Below are 24,367 nucleotides of genomic sequence, written 5' to 3' on the forward strand. Positions count from 1 at the left end.
GCAGAGAAAATGCATGTAACAGTGATGACCAGTGTGCAATGCAGACCAAAAGGCCATTCCTCAAATATTCTTCAAATATTGTGATTCTTACATGACCCTAGGCTCCCCTAAAAACACAAATCTCAATTTTTAATCAGGTAAGGAGGAGTTCTGAGTACACTGATCTGTTTTATATATATATATATATATATATATATATATATATATATATATATATATATATATAAAGAAAAAATAGAGTATGCTTCTTGGACTAGATCATAGACAAAACTCACACCCATATGTTAACTCAGGTAACCCTTATAAACAACACCATGGGATTTGTACTATTAAACCCATTTTACAGATGCATGAAGTGAGGCACAGAAGTCAAGTACCTTGTCTGATATCACAGAGATAGGAGGTAGCAGATGTGGGATTTGAACTCACACAGCCTGGTTAGACACTCTGTGCTCCTGAATACTCCACTCTCCTGCCTGTCCTGTCATGTCTATGTCGGGTCATTTAACTCTTTTTAAAAATGGCTTGCTACAAATAATTATTGTGTTTCATCTCCTCTTAGCTCTCTGATGACTGGCATGCTTCTTATTTTTTATGTTTCCTACAGTGCTTGACACTGACCCTGGAAAGAACACGCCACTCTTAACATGAACAAGTAAAAATCGAACTTACAAACCAGATCTGAATATAAGTGTGTGCAGACAAACACAGACACAGACACACACACTCACACACACACACACACACATAGTCTTTTTAAAACATAGATGATCAGGATTGATCAGATTCGATGCAATAAATATCTATATTAAATGTCTCAAACCACGTTAATCGTGTGATTAACTTAAAATACATTTCTACTGGAGAATGCATTGATATTTTTCATTACATATCTTACTTTGTGACATTATACAATAAAAATAATGCATTTTTAAAAGCATCTAGTAAACTATATGAAATTTATTTTGAATGGCATTTCTGAACTATTTTGAGCAAGGAACATATGATTTTTAAAGAGCATTCCATAGCTAATGGGGGTAGTTTCTGTTAAACACACTCAAATGACCCTTAAGACCTGAAGAACTTATATGCTCCCCCCAAAATAAAAAAATTGGAAGTGCCACCAGCTACTAGTCCTTAGACCTGAGCTCGCACCAGAAATTACCCTCAGCTGGGGAAAACTGCCTTAAGCAGGGTCACACGTGTTTCCCCAGAGGTCCCTTGAATCCAATCACTGGTCAGTGTGTTAATAGAAAGGTACGATCCTCCTTGTCACAACTTAAGACATAATTTCAGAGCCTTCAGTGGGGGTCAACTGTGGCCTTCCTTGAAACACCCAACTTCTCCTGCCACTCAATCCTGTTTTCTTCCTGTTCCTTCTGCAATTGTTAATCCTGAGAACCCTCCAAATGAACTTCATGTCAGTTTCTGCTTCTTGTAGAAATCAAGCTGGGACACCTCATGCATCCAAATGGATGATACTTGCTAAATTGACATCAGTCTTGTTTCCTTGTAGGCATGCTCAATACATTTTATTCAGCTGAAGTACTTATGCAATTTAACCTAATAGAAGCAGATAAGACATGTCAAAAGAGTCAAGAAGCTTATCTGGTCCTGCTGTGATTCCCAACATTACAACGAGAAAATCCCTTTCTAAATAATTATTAGATGCTCATATGATAGTACCCATTGATTGTAACTGCAGTTGCTAACATTGAGGACTTTTTAGGTGTCACGCACTGTAGCAAATACTTTGCATGCATTATTTCATGGAGGCCTTATAACAACCCTCTGAGAAAGACACTATTATCAACTCATTGTACTGTGAAGCTCACAGTAAATAACTTTCTCATGGTTACATGGTGACATGGCTTTCTATCTACAGCCTCTTACTACTGCTATATTGCCTCACCTAAATACATAATGACAAAGAGCTATAAAAAGTTCAGTGATACATTTCAATTACTTTCTATTTTATTCACCAAAAAATTTGTTTGAAACATAGTAGTATATAAATGTTATTTTTAGTCAGCCTACAGACAATTTTTAGAATGCATATGCGTTTGAAAACCTATTTCAAAAACTCTGTACCTTCATGGGGTCCTGTACTCTTGACTCAAAGGTCAGTGACTATTGCCCTAAAAACATTATATACCACTGCATTCAGTGCTCCTGGTGTTTAAGGTTACAGACACTCCCTTCCTACACATGAAAAAATACACATAAAATAGCAAAAAGCAAAAGGCAAAAAGAAAAAGAAAAAGAAAAGGTTCAAAAGTAGCAAATGCTATCAAATTTGAAAAACAGTAGGAGCCCAAGAGAGGAAGTAGGAAATTTTAGTATGACTTGGTACAGAATTTAAGGTTTACTACCATTATGATCCTCTGAAAGCCATCTTGGGGAAAGGAAGTAAGCACTCCAAATGTTGAGATTTTTATTAATATTTTTAATTTTCAGAAAAATTGACTAAAAGGATAAGTAGCAATACAGGAAAAACAGTCAAGGCAAATTCTTAAATGCCATGCTACATGATGAGTGAGCAGGAGCAAGAAAACGCCAGCAGAGACATGATTTTCCAAAGCTACATTTTGAACAGAGTGAATTAACTGGAGGTTTAGTGTATTCTACCAGAAAAATAGGATATTCCTCTAACTAAGTGAAATAAACCATAATGCAGGTTATTTGACAAGATGTCAGAAGAGAGAGCAAATCTTAAGTGTTTTAAGTGATGAGCTCTTCTCCTTCTCTTGCCTCTGTCCCTACTTTAAGGCAAAAAAGAAAAAGAAAGAAAAGAGAAAGAAAGAGATGGAAGAGGAAGAGAGAGAAGGATAGAGTTACAAAAGCCTGCAAAAGGCACACAGGCAGGCAGGCTTAGAATAGTGCTTGGAACCTATATATTTCAGCCATCGATTTTATTTAAAGAACATGATATAAATATCAATTTTGACCAAAAAAAAAATACTAATATAAATAACCAATATAAGGATGTGAGGAAAAATGGAGGCAGGAGGAATGTAAATCTGAATTTTTCCTATTCTTCATAGTTGGTGAGTGTTCAATATCGTTTAAACTTGAAACCTAGAGTTCAAAAAAGTGGCTGGCACACGTTATTTTTTCACACTATTTTTACCTACCTTTAGGGCAATCTATTAGGAACTAATATGTTTTGGGAAGAAATAGTTATTGGATGAGCAACTCATTTCTGTTTATTTTCATTTGGTATAACAAAGTAATTTAATGTATTTAATTTAAAATAGAATATATTCTAGGATGTCATTTTCTGAAATGATTTCCATTCACCTATCTACCCATCCATTCTCCTTTCTACTTATTTGTCTGTCTATCTATAGACATTAAGAAATATTTGCTATTATGTTCACTTAATGGTGATGGTGGCTATTTCTGATAGATGAGATTATTTTTCTCTCCTTTATCACTTGAGCTTTGCAATAATTATTATGTATCATTTTTATAAAAATAATAAAACTTTCCTTCTGTGGAAATTTTTTAAAAACCACCCAAATGAGAAAAGGAAATAAAATCATTCATAATCAGGTGTGGTCGTTTTTAAAACAAAAAATGATTTGAATTTAATTCCAGGCTTAGAAGCACTAAACAAAGAAAGAAACAATGTTCTCAGACTGTTTGATGAATTGTAGCATGGGCTTAAATGATACCCACAAGAACTAAAATAGGGGAAATCAGTCTGAAGAAAAACTATCTGTAGACAAGATGAGTATCCAGTTTTGTTAAGAGTCAAAGCTATTTTAATGTGTGCTCTTTATCAAAAATAGGAATATCCTCATCATGATTAAGTCAAATGTAATACAGACTAAAATAAGTACAAATATAACCAGAGTATTAAGATCAGATCACTTATTTTTTTGTATAGCAACAGAGATGAAGAAAAACAAGGTTTAGTCAATTGTCCCAAGTCATATACATCACTCTTACTATCCTGTGTTGCATATCATGTAGCATCTTATGTCCATATTTCTTAGAAATAGCTCAGATGAATAAGACATATAATTTAATGTTATCCAACTTTTGCAATCCAAGAATATTTTCCTAATTGAAGTTGCAGGAAAAATCCAAAAGCTTAAGAAGAGCCATATCAATAAAATAAAAATGAAAACCATAATTTGAGACTAACTAGTCTCCCCATTACTGTGTCAATCTCTGAAACCCCTTGACAGAAACCCAAGAATAGTTTTAAAATCGTTCGCATAATCTGATGTGTTGTTGTTATTTATCTATTTGTTTTAAGTGAGGGACAAAATATAAAAATGAATGATAGCCAGATGTTTTTTAAAAAATAGAATTCAGATCCACAATATGCAGCAATGAGCCCAGAAACAAATCCATTATCTACAGTAACCAGCCCAGGAAGCCAGCCTACTATCTATAACTTAGACTTATAGAAAGTCAGACTACTACTACCTCTAGCATCCAGCTCAGGAAGCCAAACAGTAACTCCTGGAACAATCAGCCCCAAATGGCCAAGACTTGATAAATAACTGATGGCTTCCCTAATTTTCGTCACCAGTTCCAGCTTGGGACCAACCAGAGAAAGCCAAACATGTGCCCCTAACCAATCACAGAGGATGCCCCGCTTCTAGTTAGCCTGCCTCCAGGCCTCCAGCTTCCCCATGCCAACAGTCCTCGATCAGGGCACACCAGAAGCCTTCCATTGTTTCTGCTGTAAAGCTAAATATTATTGCATTGCACAAATATTACTTGTATGTATTAAAATAGCATCGAGAAAAAAATGGAAAATGAGTTTTATGACACAAATATTTTATATTTAGATTGTTACTCTGTTCAAAGCAGTGACTCATTTCACATACAATGACAGGGTCCCCTTTCTCCTGGGACAGAATGGTCTTGAGAATTAGAGATGCAAACAAGGGCTTAGGCCAGGCAAAGTAATCCATAAAGCAAAATATCACATCCAAAGCCACGTTTTTTGCCTTTATCATTAACTGACTCAAATAGTCTGTCCTTTTCATACCTTCTTACTGTGATCATTTTTGCAACGAGTACATTATAAAATTATTTGATTGTTATTTATTAATAAAGGGGAAATTCATTCTCCATCTATTCGCGTTTGCTTATCAAGAAGCCTATTAGCCACAGACATTTGATTGGATAACAATGCCTTCAAATAGCGATAGCCTACTGGCTGATTTCTTCGCTATCACCCAATGTGGCACACACCCCCTTGGTTTGCAGGTGCTTCAGCTGCTGAGTGCACCGAAATGGGCTGAATTAATCAAGTGTGACTGATTGCCTTAATTGATGGGGGAGACAGAGTAACCTTTTTTCTCAGAGCAACTACATCATGTAATTACGGAGGAAATCATATAGCTTTTGTTAGTTGGACTAGACACCTCTAATGACATTAGCCAAGCAAAGGGTATTATTATTCCCCATTTTAGAGATTTAAAAAACTGAAACTAATATCAGTTGACTAGGTAATAGCTCCAAGGTCACACAAAAGAATAAGCAGCAAATTTAGAATTCAGGTCTGTTTAACTCTAAACTCTGTGCAGTAAGCACTATAACCAGAATCTGATGGATTGGGTTATATCATATGTATGTAGAAATAAGGTATTTCTAGTTGGTTTCAACTCATATATTTCTGGGGCTGCATGTAAAGGCTTCATTTGTCTTGGGTCTTGATTTTGGGGGGATTGTAATATTTGACCTGTATCTTCGGTCAAGACTGAACTGGTTATTGGGCTTTGATTTTTCTCCCAATTTGTGGCAGGTGTCTACTCAATCCAGGATAGCCTTCAGAAAGTTATAGGCTATCACTTTTCTTCATGAGTGTTGATTCTCCTAAGGGTAGGCCTATTGAGGCCTTCACATAACTGGAACCCTCAATGACTTGGCTCCTTCCCAAAGTCCTTATTTCTTAGAGTTCCCAAGGGAACATGAAGAATCAGCCCACTGCTGACCCTTGCGAAATGTAAAAGGAAATTTCTATCTGTTCCACTTGGCAAGTGGAACAGGTTACTGTCCAAATGCTTCATTTAAACTCCATTCCCCTCCTCCCGACTTAGGTCTCGCTGAGTACCTAATTAATGCCTATCTTCACGTGCAGACACCAACAGGTAGCAGATTCCTTGCCTGAATCATTACTGTTTCTTACCTCTGGATCTAAGATTTATCATCTGTAAAATTAGAGGTCAGACCATTTATTCTCTATAGACTCTCTCTCATAATTCTTAGGATTTCTTCCTATAGAAGAGACCACGCAAGAAAAATAATTCACGTTCTTCATTTTCAAAGAACACACAAAAAAATTTAAATCATAATGTTTTTTAAATATAATAGTGTATATATTTACGTATACATATTGTATATATATGTGTATGTATAGATATACATGATATAAAATCACTCATTTTTTTAAGCCTTTTCTTAAAATAGAAAGTTAGCTTTATTTAGTGAGAGTAGTGGCGTAGTATGGAGAAAGGAGGAGGGAGTACTAGTCTTAAAGACTTAGATTGATATCCACCTCTAATATTTACTCTCTCTGCAACGTTGGGCATATTACTTCATCTCTCTTGCTTTATACATGTATAAAATAGAACAAATGACACCAAGTTTATAGGATGTTATAAAGACTGAGATAATATATATTTAAGCATCTGCTTAAATATGGATGGATATTAATACAGATTATAATGTCAACAATAATATTAATATTGCTTCGAGTTTATAAAAACTTAATACCATATATTTTTTTCTAAGACCACACAGCATAGCTCAGCTGTGCAAATGCACATTATTCATAAGGATCATTTGAAACTGCACAATGGGTGGAGAGAGAGGGCTGAACTCCCTGAAAAGCTTTTTCATATCTCTCTTCCCATGTCTATCCTCATATTCAGAAAAAGGAAATGAAAGTATTGGAATGTCAAAAAGAAAATAATAGTCTTTTTTCTCCTTTTATTAGTTTACACATGCAGCATTCTTTCAAAATTAAAGAGTCAGCATTCAGTATGTGTGTTTGATTTCTAACGTGTTTGACCTCATGGTAGAAATAATGTTCCCTGTTCATGAAGAAAAATGTTCATCCTGACAAGATTATAGCCATCCTCCTAGACTGCAGCTTTATATTAACTCCTTATAGCTTCTAATAAAACGAGATTGTTTTCAGCAGTTCTAAATAATAAAATCTATTTCCCTGAGGATTTTCATCAACTGGTTGTGAGCAAAATATTCACTCATTTTAATATTATTTTCACAGATTATTATTTGCTTTATGATCAATAAAACTATTAAAGGTTATGGATTGACTTCCTTGGGAAGAACTGTTTTCACTGAGGTGCAGTTCAGAAAAAGGAAGCTTCTCTAGGTCTCACGAACAGAAAAAACTGATTACAGAAACTGACTACCAGGTGATGAAAGAGCTTAAAAACCATTTGGGGGACAATGAAGCAGCCCATAGATTAGCATCAGCAGGAAGCCACTACCCTTCCTAGGACTGGAGGGATGTTGGGAATAAGTAGATTGCTGGAGGCAGACCCAACTGTGGAGCCAGAACCACAGCAAGGGCTGCTCTGAGCTGGAACGCCAGAGGACACTGAGTTACTCCAAGAGATGCTACGAGAAGCAGGGGTGGCAAAAATGAGAAGCTCCCTCTTCCTTCCACTCTCCAACCTTTCCCTAGTGTCTTCATTGGCTAAACCTACCATCCTAGGAAAATCCAGTTCTCTAAAAAGCAGAGTAGAACAGGGAAAGGGATAGGGACAGATCTGAGAAGAAAAAGGGACTTAGTTGATCAGCCCAAGAACCATGTTTTAGTTAAAGTTTGTAAGCTCCTGGAGGACGGGAACTGCTTCTGGTTTCCAGGTGTATACTCACCACTGATTCAGCACCACATACAAGCAGACATTTTATATTTATCGACTAAGTGAATTCATGTTTAAGTTAGTTGGTTGTATCAGACACCTTGTAGGCTGTAATCAGATCCTCTCAGCTTCCTAAGTCTCTGGAGCCCTTGCCACTTGTTTTACACTAGCTCCCATAGCAACTAGTTTCAGTGGGCACAGCTCGACAATGTGTCTCATCCCCCACCTCCCACTCCAGAGGAGCCTGTTCAGTACCCACATATGTACAACCTGGAGATAGCAACTGGCAGATATATCTGTCTCCCTACCTCCTATCAACGGACTATCCTGAAGTGCTGTTGTTTATAAGCTTTCCCAGGAAATGACCCCGTGATGTCAAGCGGTCAGTTGCCCTGGATACCAAAAGGTGGTATCCTTGGAAGCATACCCTGGTGATTGCACTCTTTTCTTTCTTGCCTCCTTTCCCCTTCCCCTGTCTTTTCTTCCCAGGGCTAGCACTCCCTCATAACATAGTAGCACCTAAAATCTTGCACTGGTAAAACTGGAAAGAAGTACAGAGTTAGAAGTCAAGAGTTATGAGTTCAAGTCTGAACTCTACCTTGAACTGGCTGTATAACCTTTAGAAATTCTTTAGTCACTCAAGACCTAATTCTTATTTTTTCATGAACAATTATTGAACAGATGCTCTGAGCAAAGCATGGTATGAGGTGATAAGATACAAATTTGAAAAGAACATGGTCTTGGCTCTCAAAGACTTCGTATATTAAGGAATGACAGAGATATAAATGAATAAGAATGTCCTCATTTATAAATCAACACGTCAGTGATTCAAAATTCAGAATTGGGACATTTTATAAGTGTCTCAAATAAATTGTTACTCTCAAAGCTCTGATATTTCCATCTTGAGCTGAACAGTGTCTTGTCAGTATATATACCAACTTGAATCCTGAGTATCAATTTCCTTCAAAATATATTTGTCCTATAATACTAAAAAATGAGAAAATTCCATCTTGTATCTAAAACAACTACACTTGGTAATCTATCTTAATGGAATAATCAGGGATGTATGTGAAGATACGTGGATGCTTATAACAGCACAGTTTGTAAATAAAAGGCATTAGAACAACATAAATGTCCAACAGGCTGAATAAGTTATGTAACATTCCTATGATGGAATGCTAATTAATCTCTAAAATGCATACAAGTGTTTATTTATGGCATAGAAAGAATGTTGGAGAGATTCTTAAGTGGGAAAATATCATACTTTAAATAGTAGATAAAATATCCTATTTCTATAAACAAATTACATATATTCACACAAATCCAGAAGAAAATGTTAGCATTATCTCTGGATGATGGTTTATTTGTATAATTTTTCTATTATAGAGATTTTTTGAGCATAAAGGCATAACCATTCTAAAATAAGAAAATAGAAGTAATCTAAGTCGATTTACTCACTCAAGCATCACTATAAAGTAATGAATCATTATTTTTTATATCATATCCTTATTCTGTTAATGTACTTTAAAATACCAGTGATATTAAATACTTTCTCCATGAAAAAAATTAATAAACAAAGAGAAATTCCCGTCTATCATTTTATATTTAAACTTCATTTTTATGACGGGTGTTTAAAGCTTAGAGCTCATTTAATTGGGATTCTCCCTGAATAGTAAATTAACTTTCAGTGAATTATAACTTGAGGTAGAAGATGGGAACAAACTAGTGCAGTATTGAGAATCCATTTTGAAATCACAGGGTCTTGGTTTCAAATCCTAGCTTCTCATCAACTATCTAAGTGATCTTGGATCTCAGTTTCTTCACATGAAAAATGAGAATAAGACCAGGTAAATAATTTGGGAAGTTAAAATGAGATAACGTCTGGGAATGGCACACATTGGGCCTGATGCAGAGAAATTCTATCAACAAAAAGTGAGTTCCTTTTCCTCTTCAACCACTCCGAAGTCTATCAAGAAATAGCTAGGAATAAAAGGAAAGACTATACACTTGAATTTATCCCACTTTCCTAGTTCCTTGGATCTTAACATTTTGAAATATGAGGGGCAAAAGGAGTTAAAATACCAGTGGAAGGCTGAAATGTCATTATACTCACAAATATTGCAATTACTCAAAGTTATTTTTGAGTGGTCCCATTTTAAAACAAATATTTGTTTTACTTTTTTACAAATTGGAGATTATTTATATATTTTTTATTTAGGGAAGGAAAAATGTTATCTCTCAGAAGAGCAGTTTTACCGTAATTTACTTTTTTGTATCAGAGAATTCATTTTTAGAATTTTTTACATTGCTGCTAAAGTATACAGTTATGATTCTCAATACAGTATGACGCATCAAATTCTACCAAAATAAATCTCTTAAGTATAATATTTAAGTCTCTTTCCTGTCATGTTCATAATATTAAGCTATATCAAACATTAAAAAAAAAAAAGACAGCCATGTTTTTTCGATAAAAGTTAAAAATACCTCAGAGAAATGAATTTGGTTTTCTCATAACTTACGTAAATTGACAATTTATCCAGAGAAAAATAAGCGACTGAATGAACATCAGAAAAGATATTGAAATGAACACAGATATAGATATATCCTAAATGTATTATCTTGGGAGTCTTAAAGAATAGTTTCCTTTCGACGTGGCCAATCTGACTCTACTCTGGATTTTCATGTTCCATATCCTCATCTTCAGAAGGTGCCCTGGTTCCTTCCTTAGAGCAACAAAATAGCTCTTGTCCTTGGCCTAGAACCATATCCACAGGGAAATTTCAACCACTGGTTGGACAAGCAATGTATGGAGATCTGGGAGGTAGAGACAAGAGGTAATAATGACAAAAGCAAAGCAAAGATTTTGACAGTCTTGAGTTAATTCACCTTATTCCTTTCCAGAAACATAAGACAGCTAATGAAAGAGGAACATGGCCCATTGTCTCTCTCTCTCTGAAGTCCAGAGTGGGCTGAATCTGGGCTAAGGAGCCACAGTGATGGGGCCCAATGCCAGTCTTATAACTCATTAACATCCCAGAGTCTTTGCAGAGAGATGAGGGAAATGTATTATTAGACTGAGAGAAACAGAACTGGATATGGTATTAGGTCATGATCCCTTGAGGTACAGGCTATATATTGTTTTTCTTAGCATTTAGGAGAAGCACACATTTTTAATGTGAATTTCATATTTCCTCATTTTTCTTGTGTAATGATTATTTTGGAATGACCAAGCTCTTAATCGTCAGTCCTATCTTCATTCTCTCTTAGAAGATTCAATGCATCTTAAGAAGTAAATTCAATTATTTAGACTTCTGTCCAATCACAAGGTAATAAAAGGAAAGCAATAAAAGAGTTAAACTTTTCTTACTTTTCTAGCCGGCCAACGTTTTTATGTTTTCTGACCTGGAGAAAACCAAAAGCAAGTTCCAGAGCGTTCCAGAGCATAGGAAAGAGATTTACAGTATTGGCTTCCGGGCACAATTATATATCACACAAAGCAAGTAGTGAGCTAAGGATGACTGAGGGGTGGAGGAGTGAGCAGAAATTTGGGTCAGGATACTGATGAAACAGCAACTTATGATCATATCCAAAGAGTGGCATGGCAAAGCCAGTACAGCTCTAAATAAACACAGAAAACAAGTGGGTTTTCACAAAGGTGAGGGAGAGCTAAGCAATGGCAATGCTTGGGCTTAATAAACAGTATAATACCAGACCTGGCTGGGTAATTCAGAAAACTCTACGACAAAGCAAGGCAAGGCAGGGCAGGCATGGGGGCTGGGCGGCACACTGGCAGGAGGAAAACAAGAAAATAGCCACTCTTTATTGGTCTGAAGCAGAGGGCAGGGCACCTCTCAGATGGCTCAAGGGACGGGCAGGATTGCCCCGGGGTTCGAATGTCCTGAGGCAAATGGAAGATCAAGGGACATCAATAGAGGGGAACAGAACAAGAGCCTGCAACAGCTTTGCTTAGGTATCTCTGAAATTCATTCCACAGCACACCTTATGTTTCCTTTTTCTTTACAAAAGCTCTCTATGCTCTTTCTCTCTTGTTCAGTACCTTAAACTTCCCACTTCACCCCGTTGGCTCTTAATTCCTACTTGTGAAGCTCTATGTTTCTGACAACTCATCTTCTACCTAGCACTGCCTGTCAAATGCAGTTTTATTCTCCAGCAGCCTCAAGCATCCCTCCAGGCTCAGGCCCTCAGGATTGACTCCATCCTCTTTTGTTTACACCTGCCCCCTCTACAAGCCCCAACCACAAGCCAGTTTGGTCAGTGGGCAGTCTTTTGATGATGTCCTTAAAGTGTCTGCCCTTTACACCTTTGAATGGGAGCAGATAAAAATTAATTTCCAGATTCCACTGATCAGCAGAAAGGGTATGGAGGGTTAAGGTATCCTCCTATGCATTTCTCAAGTCTATTCTCTGTTCTCTACTCTTTAGCTCATGCCTCATATCTTGCCATTATGAGTCCAACAGTAGCCCATCTCTCCTTCCCTCTTTTAGTTTTGCACAAGACTCCCATAAATCTACTTTATACAATATGGTAAGATAATTTTCCATAAATAAAACCTGACCCCATCCTTGCTCTGCCAAAGATTCATCAGTGACTACCTTTGCTCTCAGGGTAAAGTCTAGATGCTTTCATAATGCTTACTAGCTCCTTTAGACAGGGATTTCCCCCGTCTATTTCTTTAGCATCTTCTCTGTCTGCTCTCCCTCACCCAACACTGTAAGATTCAGCCATACCAAACCACTGACAGTGTTTGGGACACATCTGGCATTCTCGTTCTTCTACGCCATTATATGTGCTAGACCTTGCCTCATTTTTCTTCCTTTTTCTCTTACCCTTAGCTGGTCAACTTCTATTTATCCATCAAGCTTCTCTCTTCCTACAAAACTGGGTCAGGTGGTCCTTTCTATGCTCTCACAGCATTTTGTTCTTAGATCTCTTATGATACTTAACCGCATGATATATTGATTGACCACTTATTTTCCTAGATCTCCATAAAACTCTACGCTCCACGAGGGCAGGGATCACTTCTGTCTAGCATGGTGCCTGGCAAAAGGCAAATAATTAATACATTTTTATAGAAGAAATGAAGAAAAAGTAAAGGAGAGAGAATACCCAGCTGTGTTGATTATACTGCTGGAAAGGACAGGGTTGCTTATAAATCACTTGCTTCTCAGTATGAAGAACATGGCTGGAGTGCTGCAGATCAAGACTGACATAGAGTGGATACACACTCAAGTCGAGTAGCCACTGCTTCATGATTTCCCCAGAGCCAGCCCTTCATAGCCTCAAAGTAGACACCCAGGCACATGTCTGCCTTCACCCAAAGGGATGGCACACGCCAAAATCAGTGTCATCTAAATGTTACTATTCCAACTCAAATATCTGAGGAAAAAGATGGAGGTGGAGCCACAGCAGGTAGGTGCCACAGTGGGAAGGTGTCAGGTAGGGTATGAGCTTAGCTTCTTCTCAGGGTTTATCTGATGCATGGTGAATTCTGCCATAAGTAACATTGTGTTAGAAATATGCTTCCGAATCCAAAATGTATATGTATGCCTTGGAGATTTCAATTTCTGCCACAGAGAGATTTGTCAATGAGAGGTTGTGGTTGACCTTGACAAGAATGGTGTAGAATAGCAAAGATGAAACTGTGACTGAAGGGGTTTTAAGAGAGAATAGAGAGGAATTAGAAACAGTATATGCATACGTAATATGAGTATGGTATGATTATAAGAGTCTAGCATTATGAGATATTATAAGGCAAGAATTATTTTAAGGGGGAAAAAGAGGGTAAGAAAAAAAAAATCTGTGAACTTGAGGAAAATTTCCAAATGGTAAAGAACAGAGCCACATCTGCTCTCTGGGGCTAGAGGATGCTATGCAGAGATCATGTGGATAGGAAAGTTTCATTGACCTCACTATGTTTGGCAGTTTCACACCTGACCTCTGAGAAAACAGGCATCTACCTCACCACTGGGGGTTGCAGAACCCAACATGCCAAGTCTAGTCACCTCTGCTCCTCGGCCCGGCCCCTTATGGCTGACCTCATCTGATATCTGTGTACAACTTCTGCCCTAAGATTCTACTCCGCCTTTACTGCAGCTCTCTGGTACTGACCCTATTCTGACTCCTAGCCTTTCTTAGTTGAGGCATTTGTGTCCACTCTCTCGGTTGCCTTGATTCTGCCATCGCTGGACCTCTTGGGCTGACTTCTAGGAAATCTAGTCAAGTCTCAACCAGTACTGGCCCCCAGGTTCTTTATGCTGCTCTCAGATCAAGCCATAGTTTAGATCCAAATATTTAAGATATGGTGTAAGGAAAAGAGCCCTGGATTTGAAACTAGAGAGATGGGAATTAAAGCTGCCACTTGGCCACTTACTGTGTGATCTGAAGTAGGTTCTTTAGCCTCACTGAGTTTCAGTTCCCTTATTCATAGACTGGAGAGAATAATTCTTACCCTTAAGAAGTTGTAAGAATTGAATGACACAATATATATGTTATAATTTGGAGACAATTTTATCTTTTTAGCAGCTAGTAAAAGATAGAATTGCAGTGTGGGTAGAAGATGTCTATGTTGAGAAGATGCCTTCTGATAAACTTGTGATACCCACAGTTCAAGCAGAAGACAGGCTCAGTGCTGCTGAGTTGGAGAGAATGGGTAGGAGGTGTGCTGGCTGGGTGAATCAAGGAGCTCCCAAATGTATAATATAATTTCCTTCTCTGACCAAATAAATCTGTGGCCTGATTTGATTTCTTATGGAAGCTTGTGAAGGGCTAAATTTTAAAAATCGCTGGAAATAGAGGTGAAACAGAGTTAGACTGTAAGACTATTGAGAACACCTGGCACCTGTTTACACATATAAAGTACCCATAACCTAGTAGAATCTCCATTCATGTAAGGTCTGCAGTTCTCCAATCTTTTCACTTGCTTACTGTGTATGATCCACCAGTGACAGGAGGGGCCTTGCGTGAAGAGCAGTAACTAAAAGTGTAGACTCTGGAGTCATAGCACGTGGGTTCATATCCTGCTCCATGTCTTCATTTATGACCCTGGGAAAGTTATTTAACAGTATTGGGCCTCAGTTTCTTCATCTGTAAAATGGAAATAATAATAATAATAACAACAACAATATCTATCTCATGAAGTTTTGTTTTTAATTGAGATCTAGAGTTTACCAAAGTTCATAAAGGATTAACATAATACATGAGAAGCAATTAGGCAATATTCTACAACAGAGTAGACGCTCAGTCTATTCTACCAATATCATTGCTTAAAATATCACATTTGCCAAAGTTATGTGTGAAAGTCATCAGAGCAGTCATGTGAATTAGTTTGAAGAATGATCTGCACAGTACGCACTGAACCACAAGTAACTAGGGTAGCAATGACTAAACAGGATATGCCTTATAGAAATTTCATTTAACTTTGTAGTGGTGTTGTTTTTTTTGTTTGTTTGTTTGTTTTTTAGGTGAGCCAACCCTTAGTTGACCTCACAGATTCCAAGGACCTCGTCAGCTTACAATCTTTTTTTTTTAAACTTATAGCACCTGGGTGGTCTCTCATCTAAGTACTAACCAGGCCCAACCCTGCTTAGCTTCTGAGATTAGATGGGATCGGACTTGTTCAGGGTTGGCATGGCCGTAGACTAAGTGTTGGTTTTTAAATTGTTTCCTCAGCTTCTTTCAGAAAATGAGACTCATTTTACATTTCTTACGTTTTGCTTCCAGAAGTATTGAGCTCTGGCTTCAAAGACGTCACTCTATTTCATGATGTGATGTAATTTGCTGAACTAAAGCAATCTTGAGTGAATCACTGCAAAAAAACAATGTATCATCTAGGCAATTTCATCTCCTTAAGAAAGAGACAGCAGGGCATAGTGTGTAGTTTCTTAGGTTGTGGCAGAGAATAAAAGCTACTTAAAAACACTTTTCTCTCTATACATCAACTATTCTCACCCTAGTACAAAATGTAGATTCTGATATCAAACAGACATGTGTTTAGATCCTGGCCCTGTCACTTGCTAATCGTGTGACTTTCTACAATCTACTCAGCCATTATGGGGCAGAGATGGCTGCTGAACATCAAATTTATCCTTTTCTTCTATACAGTAGGGCTGCTGATGGGAAGCAGCTGCATGGCTAGCAATTGCCTTTTCAAGCCTTCATTAAAATTCCAGAAAGGGCCATGTGAACAAGTTCTAGACAAGAGAATGTGAGTTGGAGTGATAGATGTCATGGCCCATAAAATCACCCTCTATGCTCTCTCTTCTCCCATTTCCGACAGATTACTGATGCCTAGAGCCACAGGGCATCCATGTGTTAGAGATGGTGAAGCCTCTGTCAGCCTAGATCTCTGAATGACTATGTGGTCCCCCACTACTACCATCACCACCACCTTCTTTCCCTGACATTGAACTCTATATGAATGATAAGTAAAATTCTACTAGAAGAAACTATTCAGATTTCAGGCTTTGTCTGTTACAACATTACACACTTCAAGCCTCTGCTTCTTCATCTGTGAAATTATTATTATTTCGTAATGGCTACTCAGAGTTGTGATAATTAAATAAGTCATGTAAAGCACTTAGCACAGTGCCTAGAACCTACTAAGTGCTTAAAAAATATTAGCCACTATATTTACTAAAACGTTTTTCCTTTCACTGCTTCTTAAATTGGAATATATTCCTTCAGTACCAGCCATCTCTAGAATAAGCAGTTCTTCAACTGACAGTGAATCTCACAATCAAGGTTTCCTAAAATTGAAAAAGTATTATTGCTATTATTGCTACTATTATTATTGCTTTTACAGTTATTATACTATAATATCTTGTCATTACTATTATTATCACTATTACTTATTAGTAACAGTACTGTTATTGCTATTGCTATTATTGCTATTACTATTATTGCTATTACTATTTTATTCATTATTGCTACTATTATTGTTGTTATTACTATTATTATTAATTATCCAAATAATTATCCAAATAATCTCTCTCTTTTTTTCTCACTATACCCCTCTGGTAATAATCTGTCTTTTTTTGATAAATGTTAACCAATGTCATGCATCCTTAAGAGGAACTTTTTGTTTGTGAACTAAGAAAGAGATAAGAGATACTAGACTGCTGCTGGCTATGATCTCAGACCAGCATAAAACCTACAGCAAGTCCTTTGAGTTATTTAAAAGACAACAGATGTTAGAGATGTTACTTGAGATACTGTTCTTCATTACTGTTGAAGAACAGTATCTTCTTTAGCGGAGAGCCTGACTTAGAGCAGGAGAAGGGATGGGCAGATCTTTCAGTCCCTACCTGCTCCTGGCTGTGCTCTGGCTGACTGTGGGTGCCAAAGCCCTGCCACATGCAGGCCATGCCTGTCTGTTTCTGTACTGATGAGAATCAGACCTGATATTATCATAGGAGAGCCTTTACTATGCATGATAGGGACAAATGAAAGGCAAAATTTGGTCTGTTGCCCTGAGCTAGATGTACAGGGGCTAGAATTTGAATATTGGGCTATCTTCCAGGCTGACCTCCTTCCCAAACCCCTCCACAATGCCCAAGTGGAACAGGAGCGTTTATGCACACCCTGCTGCACTGCTGTCCCACTTCTATTACTGGCTTGTACCATGCTTCTCACTAAGAATGATACACATTTCTGAATCACAATTATCAACATTATTATCATTATTGTCACCAGAATAGTAATAATAATAACTGAGCTACTGAGCATTTTTTGTGTATCGGAACTGATTGCTTTACACATATCATTAAAAATATTCATGACATATTTTCAACACAGTCCTTATTATGCCTGTTTTAGAGATATGGAAATTGAGGATCAAAGTAGGTAAATAGTTTGCTAATAAATAATAGAACCAGAATTCAAATCCAGCTCTGATTTTAAAGTGTGTGTGTGTGTGCGCGCTTTCACCTGACTACCTCTTAGCAGGATATGTCCCTCCATCCCTATTCTCTGTCTATATGAGCAGACTTTGTCCCTTTACACAGTGGATTGACTGGCTTGGCCTCTGCATAAACTCAAACAGGCTGCCTTGCCTCTTTGTATTGAAACTGATCGAGGACTTAAACCTCCTTGATTAAAATTAATAGATGCTGACCACAGCCTAGAGACTTGTCACATGAACACCCCACCTCCCTTTGGATATGGAGATTTCGGTAGTTGACCCCTTCTGGAGGAGAAAGGTGGACAACCTAACTGTCATGTTGGTTCCCTAAGCCCTGGCCTCACAGTTCGGAACTCACTCCTCCCTCTATTGGTCCCTCAGTGTGATAGCTCTGCCTCACAGACACTCACAAGTGTTGGTAAAACCTAGTGAACAAAACAGATACTTATCGTAAAAGCAATTAATAATTACAAAGCAATTTGTCAAATCTTTCTAAAAATTCTTTTGGGTATTATTTAAGCATTCCTATTACATACTGCTAACTCTTCAATCCAGAGGTAGGTGAATTTCTGAACTCTAAAGGTGAAAGTCATAGTCAATTAATGACTTCAAAACCGAGCTAAGTAAGGGATGTAGTAAATTAATGATAAAATAACCAAGAGGCTCCCATTTTTCAGTTTTGATAACGTGGACTGACAAATCCAATGCTGACTTGAACAGTTTCTCTAAAGTCTATAAAACGAATGATAGGTTATTAGGTGCCACATTGCATCTGTCCAGTGCTATGAGGTTATTTTAAGGACATGTGCCTGGCTCAACTAAGTTGTAAGGCCATGTGAAAATGAACACCATGACAATCAAGAGCAATTATAACAGTGACATGTACCAGAGTGGAACCAGGCTCATCCTGCTTCTGCCACCTACAAGCTTCATAACCTTGAGCAGGGTATTTTACCCTCACTACATCTTCATTTCCTGGACTATAAACAGGGCATTATAATTGTACATACCTCAGGATATTATGAGGAATAAATGAGTGTAGATGTTGCTTATGACAGAACCTCGCCCACAATAAGGCTTCAGTGCCTGTCAGCTATTACGATGATCCTCTTTTTCCCCAAACTGGCCTTCAATAGTCCTCTCTCCCCACACTCTCTCTCTTTTGAAACTTACATCATTCTTCCCTGGCTCTCCCCCTTACCCCTGCTGCCCATCTATGACCTGCTAGAGTACACATGTGGGTTCTTGGCTTTCCTTCCCAGTTGACAGCCTGTGTTTTTCTTCTTCACTTGCCATTATTTGCTTGTTAATGTGTTAAAGGTGACGTGTATCACTTCAGGATCCCTTCTCCCTTCTCTCTCCAGGTATTGAGGGTCCTAACCATGCACCTATGCACAGACCAACCTGTGGCCTAGGCCAGAAAGTAACTTTGTTTTGCCCCAACCCTTTCATATTCCTTGCCTTTTCCCAAGGATTGATTTCTTTATATTCCTGCCTTTTGGTTTTCTGTGTCAGACTATTTTAATTTTTTTATATATCTTTTTTGTGCGTGTATGTTTCTGCTTCCACATTCTCCCTACAGTTGGACTTTGAATGAAACATAATTTTCTGTTGTGTAGATTAACCAAGATTTTAAGGTCCATGTGTTTTGACACCTAGTTGTATGTTATCTAGTAATTATGTATGTAGGAAAGCAAAAAGAAAATGATGATCTATGATCAGACTGATCAAGCAAATGGTAGTTTCTTTCATGATGGTATATAAACAAAGTGGGTAAATAAGACCATTAAATATGGGTGCCTAAGTAAGGGATTAGTTGTACTCTGCACTTCACAATAACCCAAAGATTTAATTTATAGTGCAGCCACACATACTGAAAGTTTTGCACCCAAGATAACAAAAATTTTCAAATCAAAATAATGTAAGGATATAAAACAATAAACTACTTCACAAACTCTATATTTCATATCTCTCTCTTACTTGCTGTCAGTGCCCTAATCAAAATTCTCTAATGTTTTGTTCACACACCCCTCTCCTGGCCCCACTACTCCCAGAAACGTGGTCTAGTGTTTGAGAGCATCCACCACCAGAGCGGCAATGGATGGTCGTGGAAGCCTGATTTTTTTACTCCATCAACTACTCAGTGGGCTATTGGAGGCCTTCTTTCTAGAGAACTTTCTCCTTCCTGTCAGCTCTTACAAGGTCTCTCCTATATTCTGGTACACATTAATCCCCATCATCAGAATCACACACCCTTTTCCTATGACTCATGAAGTCCATCCAAATGAACATAGCTCCCTATTTAAATTGTTGAAGCCGATTTGAGACTTAGAGCTCAGGCATGGAGTAAAGAAATGCATTGCTATACAATGTTACTTTGTCTCTACCTAACAACATAACTATGCTACTGACTTGGGAAAGAAAGTCTGCTTTTATTCTCAAGCAGAAAAGTTTTGCTGGGTTTCTCATATAAAAGATACTTTGTGTAATTAGAAGAAGGGAAGAGAGTGAATAAAAATTCAAAATGCATTCTCTTCTACATATTTATTTTGTTCAGAGTAATTAAGGGAAGGACTTGGCAATTATCTTTGAAAGAGGGTATGGAACTTACCCATGAATTTTGAATATTAATCCATCAAAGTTTCTGTGTCTGAATGAACAGCCAAGTTTAGATTTTGTTCATGCACGTTGAATTCAGTTTAAAGAAGCCTGGTTTACAATCATCGCAATTTATAAACCATCTTACTTCTTCTCTCTTCACTCTATAATAAAATGTAAAGACATCCCACACCACTCCCAAAGAAAGAATCCAAGGTATTTGAAGAGAAAAAGGTTCATTTTTAATCATTTTAAAATATGAAGTGTTGGGTGCAACTGATATTTTTAATTTTTTTTTTCATTGAATGGCAATCTGAGAGTGACTTAGTCCCTAGAGTTTAGCTTAGTCTCTAGAATTCCCACTTGATCTTGGCCAAAGATTCCTGAGGATTAAATTAGAAGATATGTGGAACTATCTGGCATAGTTTCTAGTACAGAATAAGTGTTCAATAAATGTTTGATCAGAATATGAAGTTGTCCCTGTAGGAGAGAGATTGACCCAGCAGTAGAGAGAAAGGTTATATTTCTTCGTCTCCACATCCCCTCGTATTTCCTAAGACCTGATCAGTGGAGGCCCCAGACCCATCCCATTCAGGAGTGAGAACCCTAGAAATGGTCTGGATATAGCAGTAATACATGTAGTTCAAAAGTCAGAGAGAGAGAGCTTAATCAGGAACTGGAACTGAGAGCCCAAGTCAGGGGCATACTGTCTACAGAGAAGAAAAACTGGAGTTGATGAATTTATAAAGCAGATACATGGAATCCTGCCTTGACAATGTCATGGAAAAATGCTCTCTCTATAACTGACTCTCAAATTCTATAGCTGAAACAATGTCCTTTCCCTAAACCTAATACTCTACAAATACTACTTTGTGCACAGTAAGTGCTCAGTAAACACTAATGACTGATTCTTATTTGTTCTGTATTATTCCCATTTTTCATTCCCTCTGTTTCAAGATCGGTCTAGCATTTGGGCAACTGAGATTTACTAGAAGTTTAAATAGTCAGAGTAAGAGATTATAAAATTCTTAGGATTCTGTAGATAAAAGGAATTTGTTATGATTTCAGAAAGTTGAAGCTATGGTTTTGCTTTGTGAATGATTGAATGAACTACCAAGCTAGGGATGTGGGAAATTTAAATTCACTATGAATCTTTGTGCATTAAAGAGCAAAGAATTATAGGATCTCAGAATTGGAAAAAAATGCTAAAAGGTCATAGAGTCATGTCTTTGTTTTTATTAAAGATGTATTAGTCTGTATTTAATATTACTTTGTATAGTGGATTGAAATTGGCAACCAATTATTTTCATATCCGTATTCATTTCCCTTTGTAATATGACATTGCCATGCCTCCCATAGGGAAGTGAAATCTATTCCTCAATTCTGTAATTTGCTTGGGTCAAAGGGACATTAGCAATTGTGACATAGGCAGAGGTGAGAAAAGTGCTTACTCAAAGTCACTAAACCTCTTTTGCTGCCCTGAGACCACCTGTGAAGAAGCCCAAACTAGTATTCTGGAGTAAAATGAGATCAAGTAAAGCAGAGACGAGTTGCCCAGCTGTGACCCACTTGCTCAACCACTCTGATAAAAGCCAGTTACAAAAGAGAGGTAATCCTAGACCATCACACCTTAGCTGACATACTAGCTGACTAGAGAACTGCTTGGCTAATGCACAGACTCATGAGCAATAATAAATTGGTTGTTGTTCACTACATGCTAGAGTGGTTGTTACGCAGCAATAGATAACTGATACACCATGTTTGATAGCCTGAGCCAGATCTACCATCTCTTATAAATGTTAGATTTCTTTTTTTATTGTAATATACAGGATGAAATATAATTAATTTACTATATTTGTTAATGTATTTATACATATATATATATATCACCTGCCTCATCTCACAATTTAATGCAGCTTATAACTAGAATTAAAAAACACAATAATTATAAAATAGAAACAAATAATTAGGTTCTATTAAACAATAAAAATAAAGAAACAATATGACCAAGTAAAGAATAAAAATATGTTTATAAAAAAGGGCATCTTTAACTTTTTCTCTAAGACCCCTGGCAGCCAAACAAAAAGCAAGTTACAGTTTTCTAATATCAGGAAAAAAGCAAGCACACTAGTTTCTTAGGAGAAACAAAGTGTTTCTTGTACTGGATTCCGAAATTTTTTTTTTTTAATGTAGATGCCTCTTATAGGAGACGGCAAAGGACATGAAAGATAATTATTTTCCCAAGCCTATCTAACAGGTAGCTTTGGTGTGTAGCATCCTACTAAAACCAAGAGAATAACATAAAAACACAACTTCATGAAGGCAGTTTTTTAAGAGGCTACTGAAGTTAATGTTTAAATTTTTTCATGACTCTTAAATGTTCCCTGGTATGAGACATGACTAGCTTTTAGAATCAGTAATAAAAAGAATCTTTGCTCACTCAGTAAAGACTCTCCTCTTTCAGAAATAGCTCAATTTCAGTATTTTTGTCAGTACAAATGTGGATCTCTTGATAATATGCCAAATTTGAAAAACAGAAAAATTAGGACCAGAACCCAGATCTGGTTCCAAAGACTGTGACCAAAAAAAAAAAAAAAAAAAAGTGTTATCAATGATTAAAGAATTAATAGTCGATTTAAAAAATACTGGCTCCTTCATTAAGATAAGATTTTGTACTTTAATAGGAGATTCCAATAGCTTGGGGTCAAAGTGTACATTAAAGTAGGAATTTCTAATGCTTGAGCCAAACTGAGAAGAGTAGATGAAGGAAAGAGAAGAGAGCAGACTGAGATTTTCATTGAGTTCTTCTGTCAGCCCTCAAATCATACATTTGGACCTATTCAACCAGCATTTGGGATCTACTCTATCCAACACCACTCAACCGATAGAGCAGGCCCATTCTTTCAAAAGCATTGTATGCTATATCATAAACTGCTGAAATGAAGGAGTTTGACATTTTAGATTGTTGATCCTCAAATTTTTAACTTTAAAAATAAAATTGAATGCCAATATTTTGACGTCTTGGAAAATGTTTGTGCTCCCTTGTCAAAGAAAACACACACATTGACTCTGTTTTGTGCCCTCAGGTAAGAGTAAAGTGAATTTACAAAGCCTCTGGTCTGATTATTTATACAGCTAATAAATAATTACAAAGCCAGAGCCAAGATTACCCAAGCATTTGTCAAGTCTACAGAATCCATCCACTATTAATCACAAGCAGCCTTATTTCCAACTAGCCTTTTGGAATGAGCTGTTTGCTCTAAATTTTGTTAATGACCTTAGAAACCAGAGTTGTCTGTACATTAGGAAAGGGACTTTCATGTCTGCTTTCGTGTACAGTCATAATAGAGACAACCAAGATGTGGTGCTAATTCTATTTGAAGTGCATTCATCAATGGTGAGCCAGCCATTGAAAAACATCCTGTTGAAAGAAATGTCATTTGAACCAATAATTGACCCTTTCAGATATCACCATGAAAATTGCATATGACACAGTTACAGTCTATGACCCTATAAATATCCATAAAGGGATGGATCATTAATAAATTGTACCTATATTAACTATATCAGTCCTAATTAGATTACTTGTTTTTATAACAGATAGCTGCTGTCATCAATGGAGAATTAGCTAACTATAACACTGTCCTTCTTGAGATGGAATACAAATAAGTAAAACCATAGGCAACTATTAACTAGAGGCTTATTACATGCAAAACACAGTACGAGGTATTTTATACGTTGTTGTTCATTCATCAACTATTTCTAGATAAGTGTCTAGCATTTTTCTATATTCTAAAATAAAGTCATGAAAAAGACAAAGTCTTTATTCTTAAGGAGTGGAATTTACAGCTAGAAAGAGAAACAATAAATGAATAATTCTTAGTTCATTTAATGTACGTAACAATGAACAATGTTCATTCTCCCAATTTTTTGGAAAAAGAAATTAATTCTTGGAGAAGTTAAATACCTTTTACAAAGTCATTATTAG

This window comes from Pteropus medius, unplaced genomic scaffold, assembly GCF_902729225.1.
Source record: "Pteropus medius unplaced genomic scaffold, Ma_sr-lr_union100, whole genome shotgun sequence".
NCBI classification, from domain to species: Eukaryota; Metazoa; Chordata; class Mammalia; order Chiroptera; family Pteropodidae; genus Pteropus; species Pteropus medius.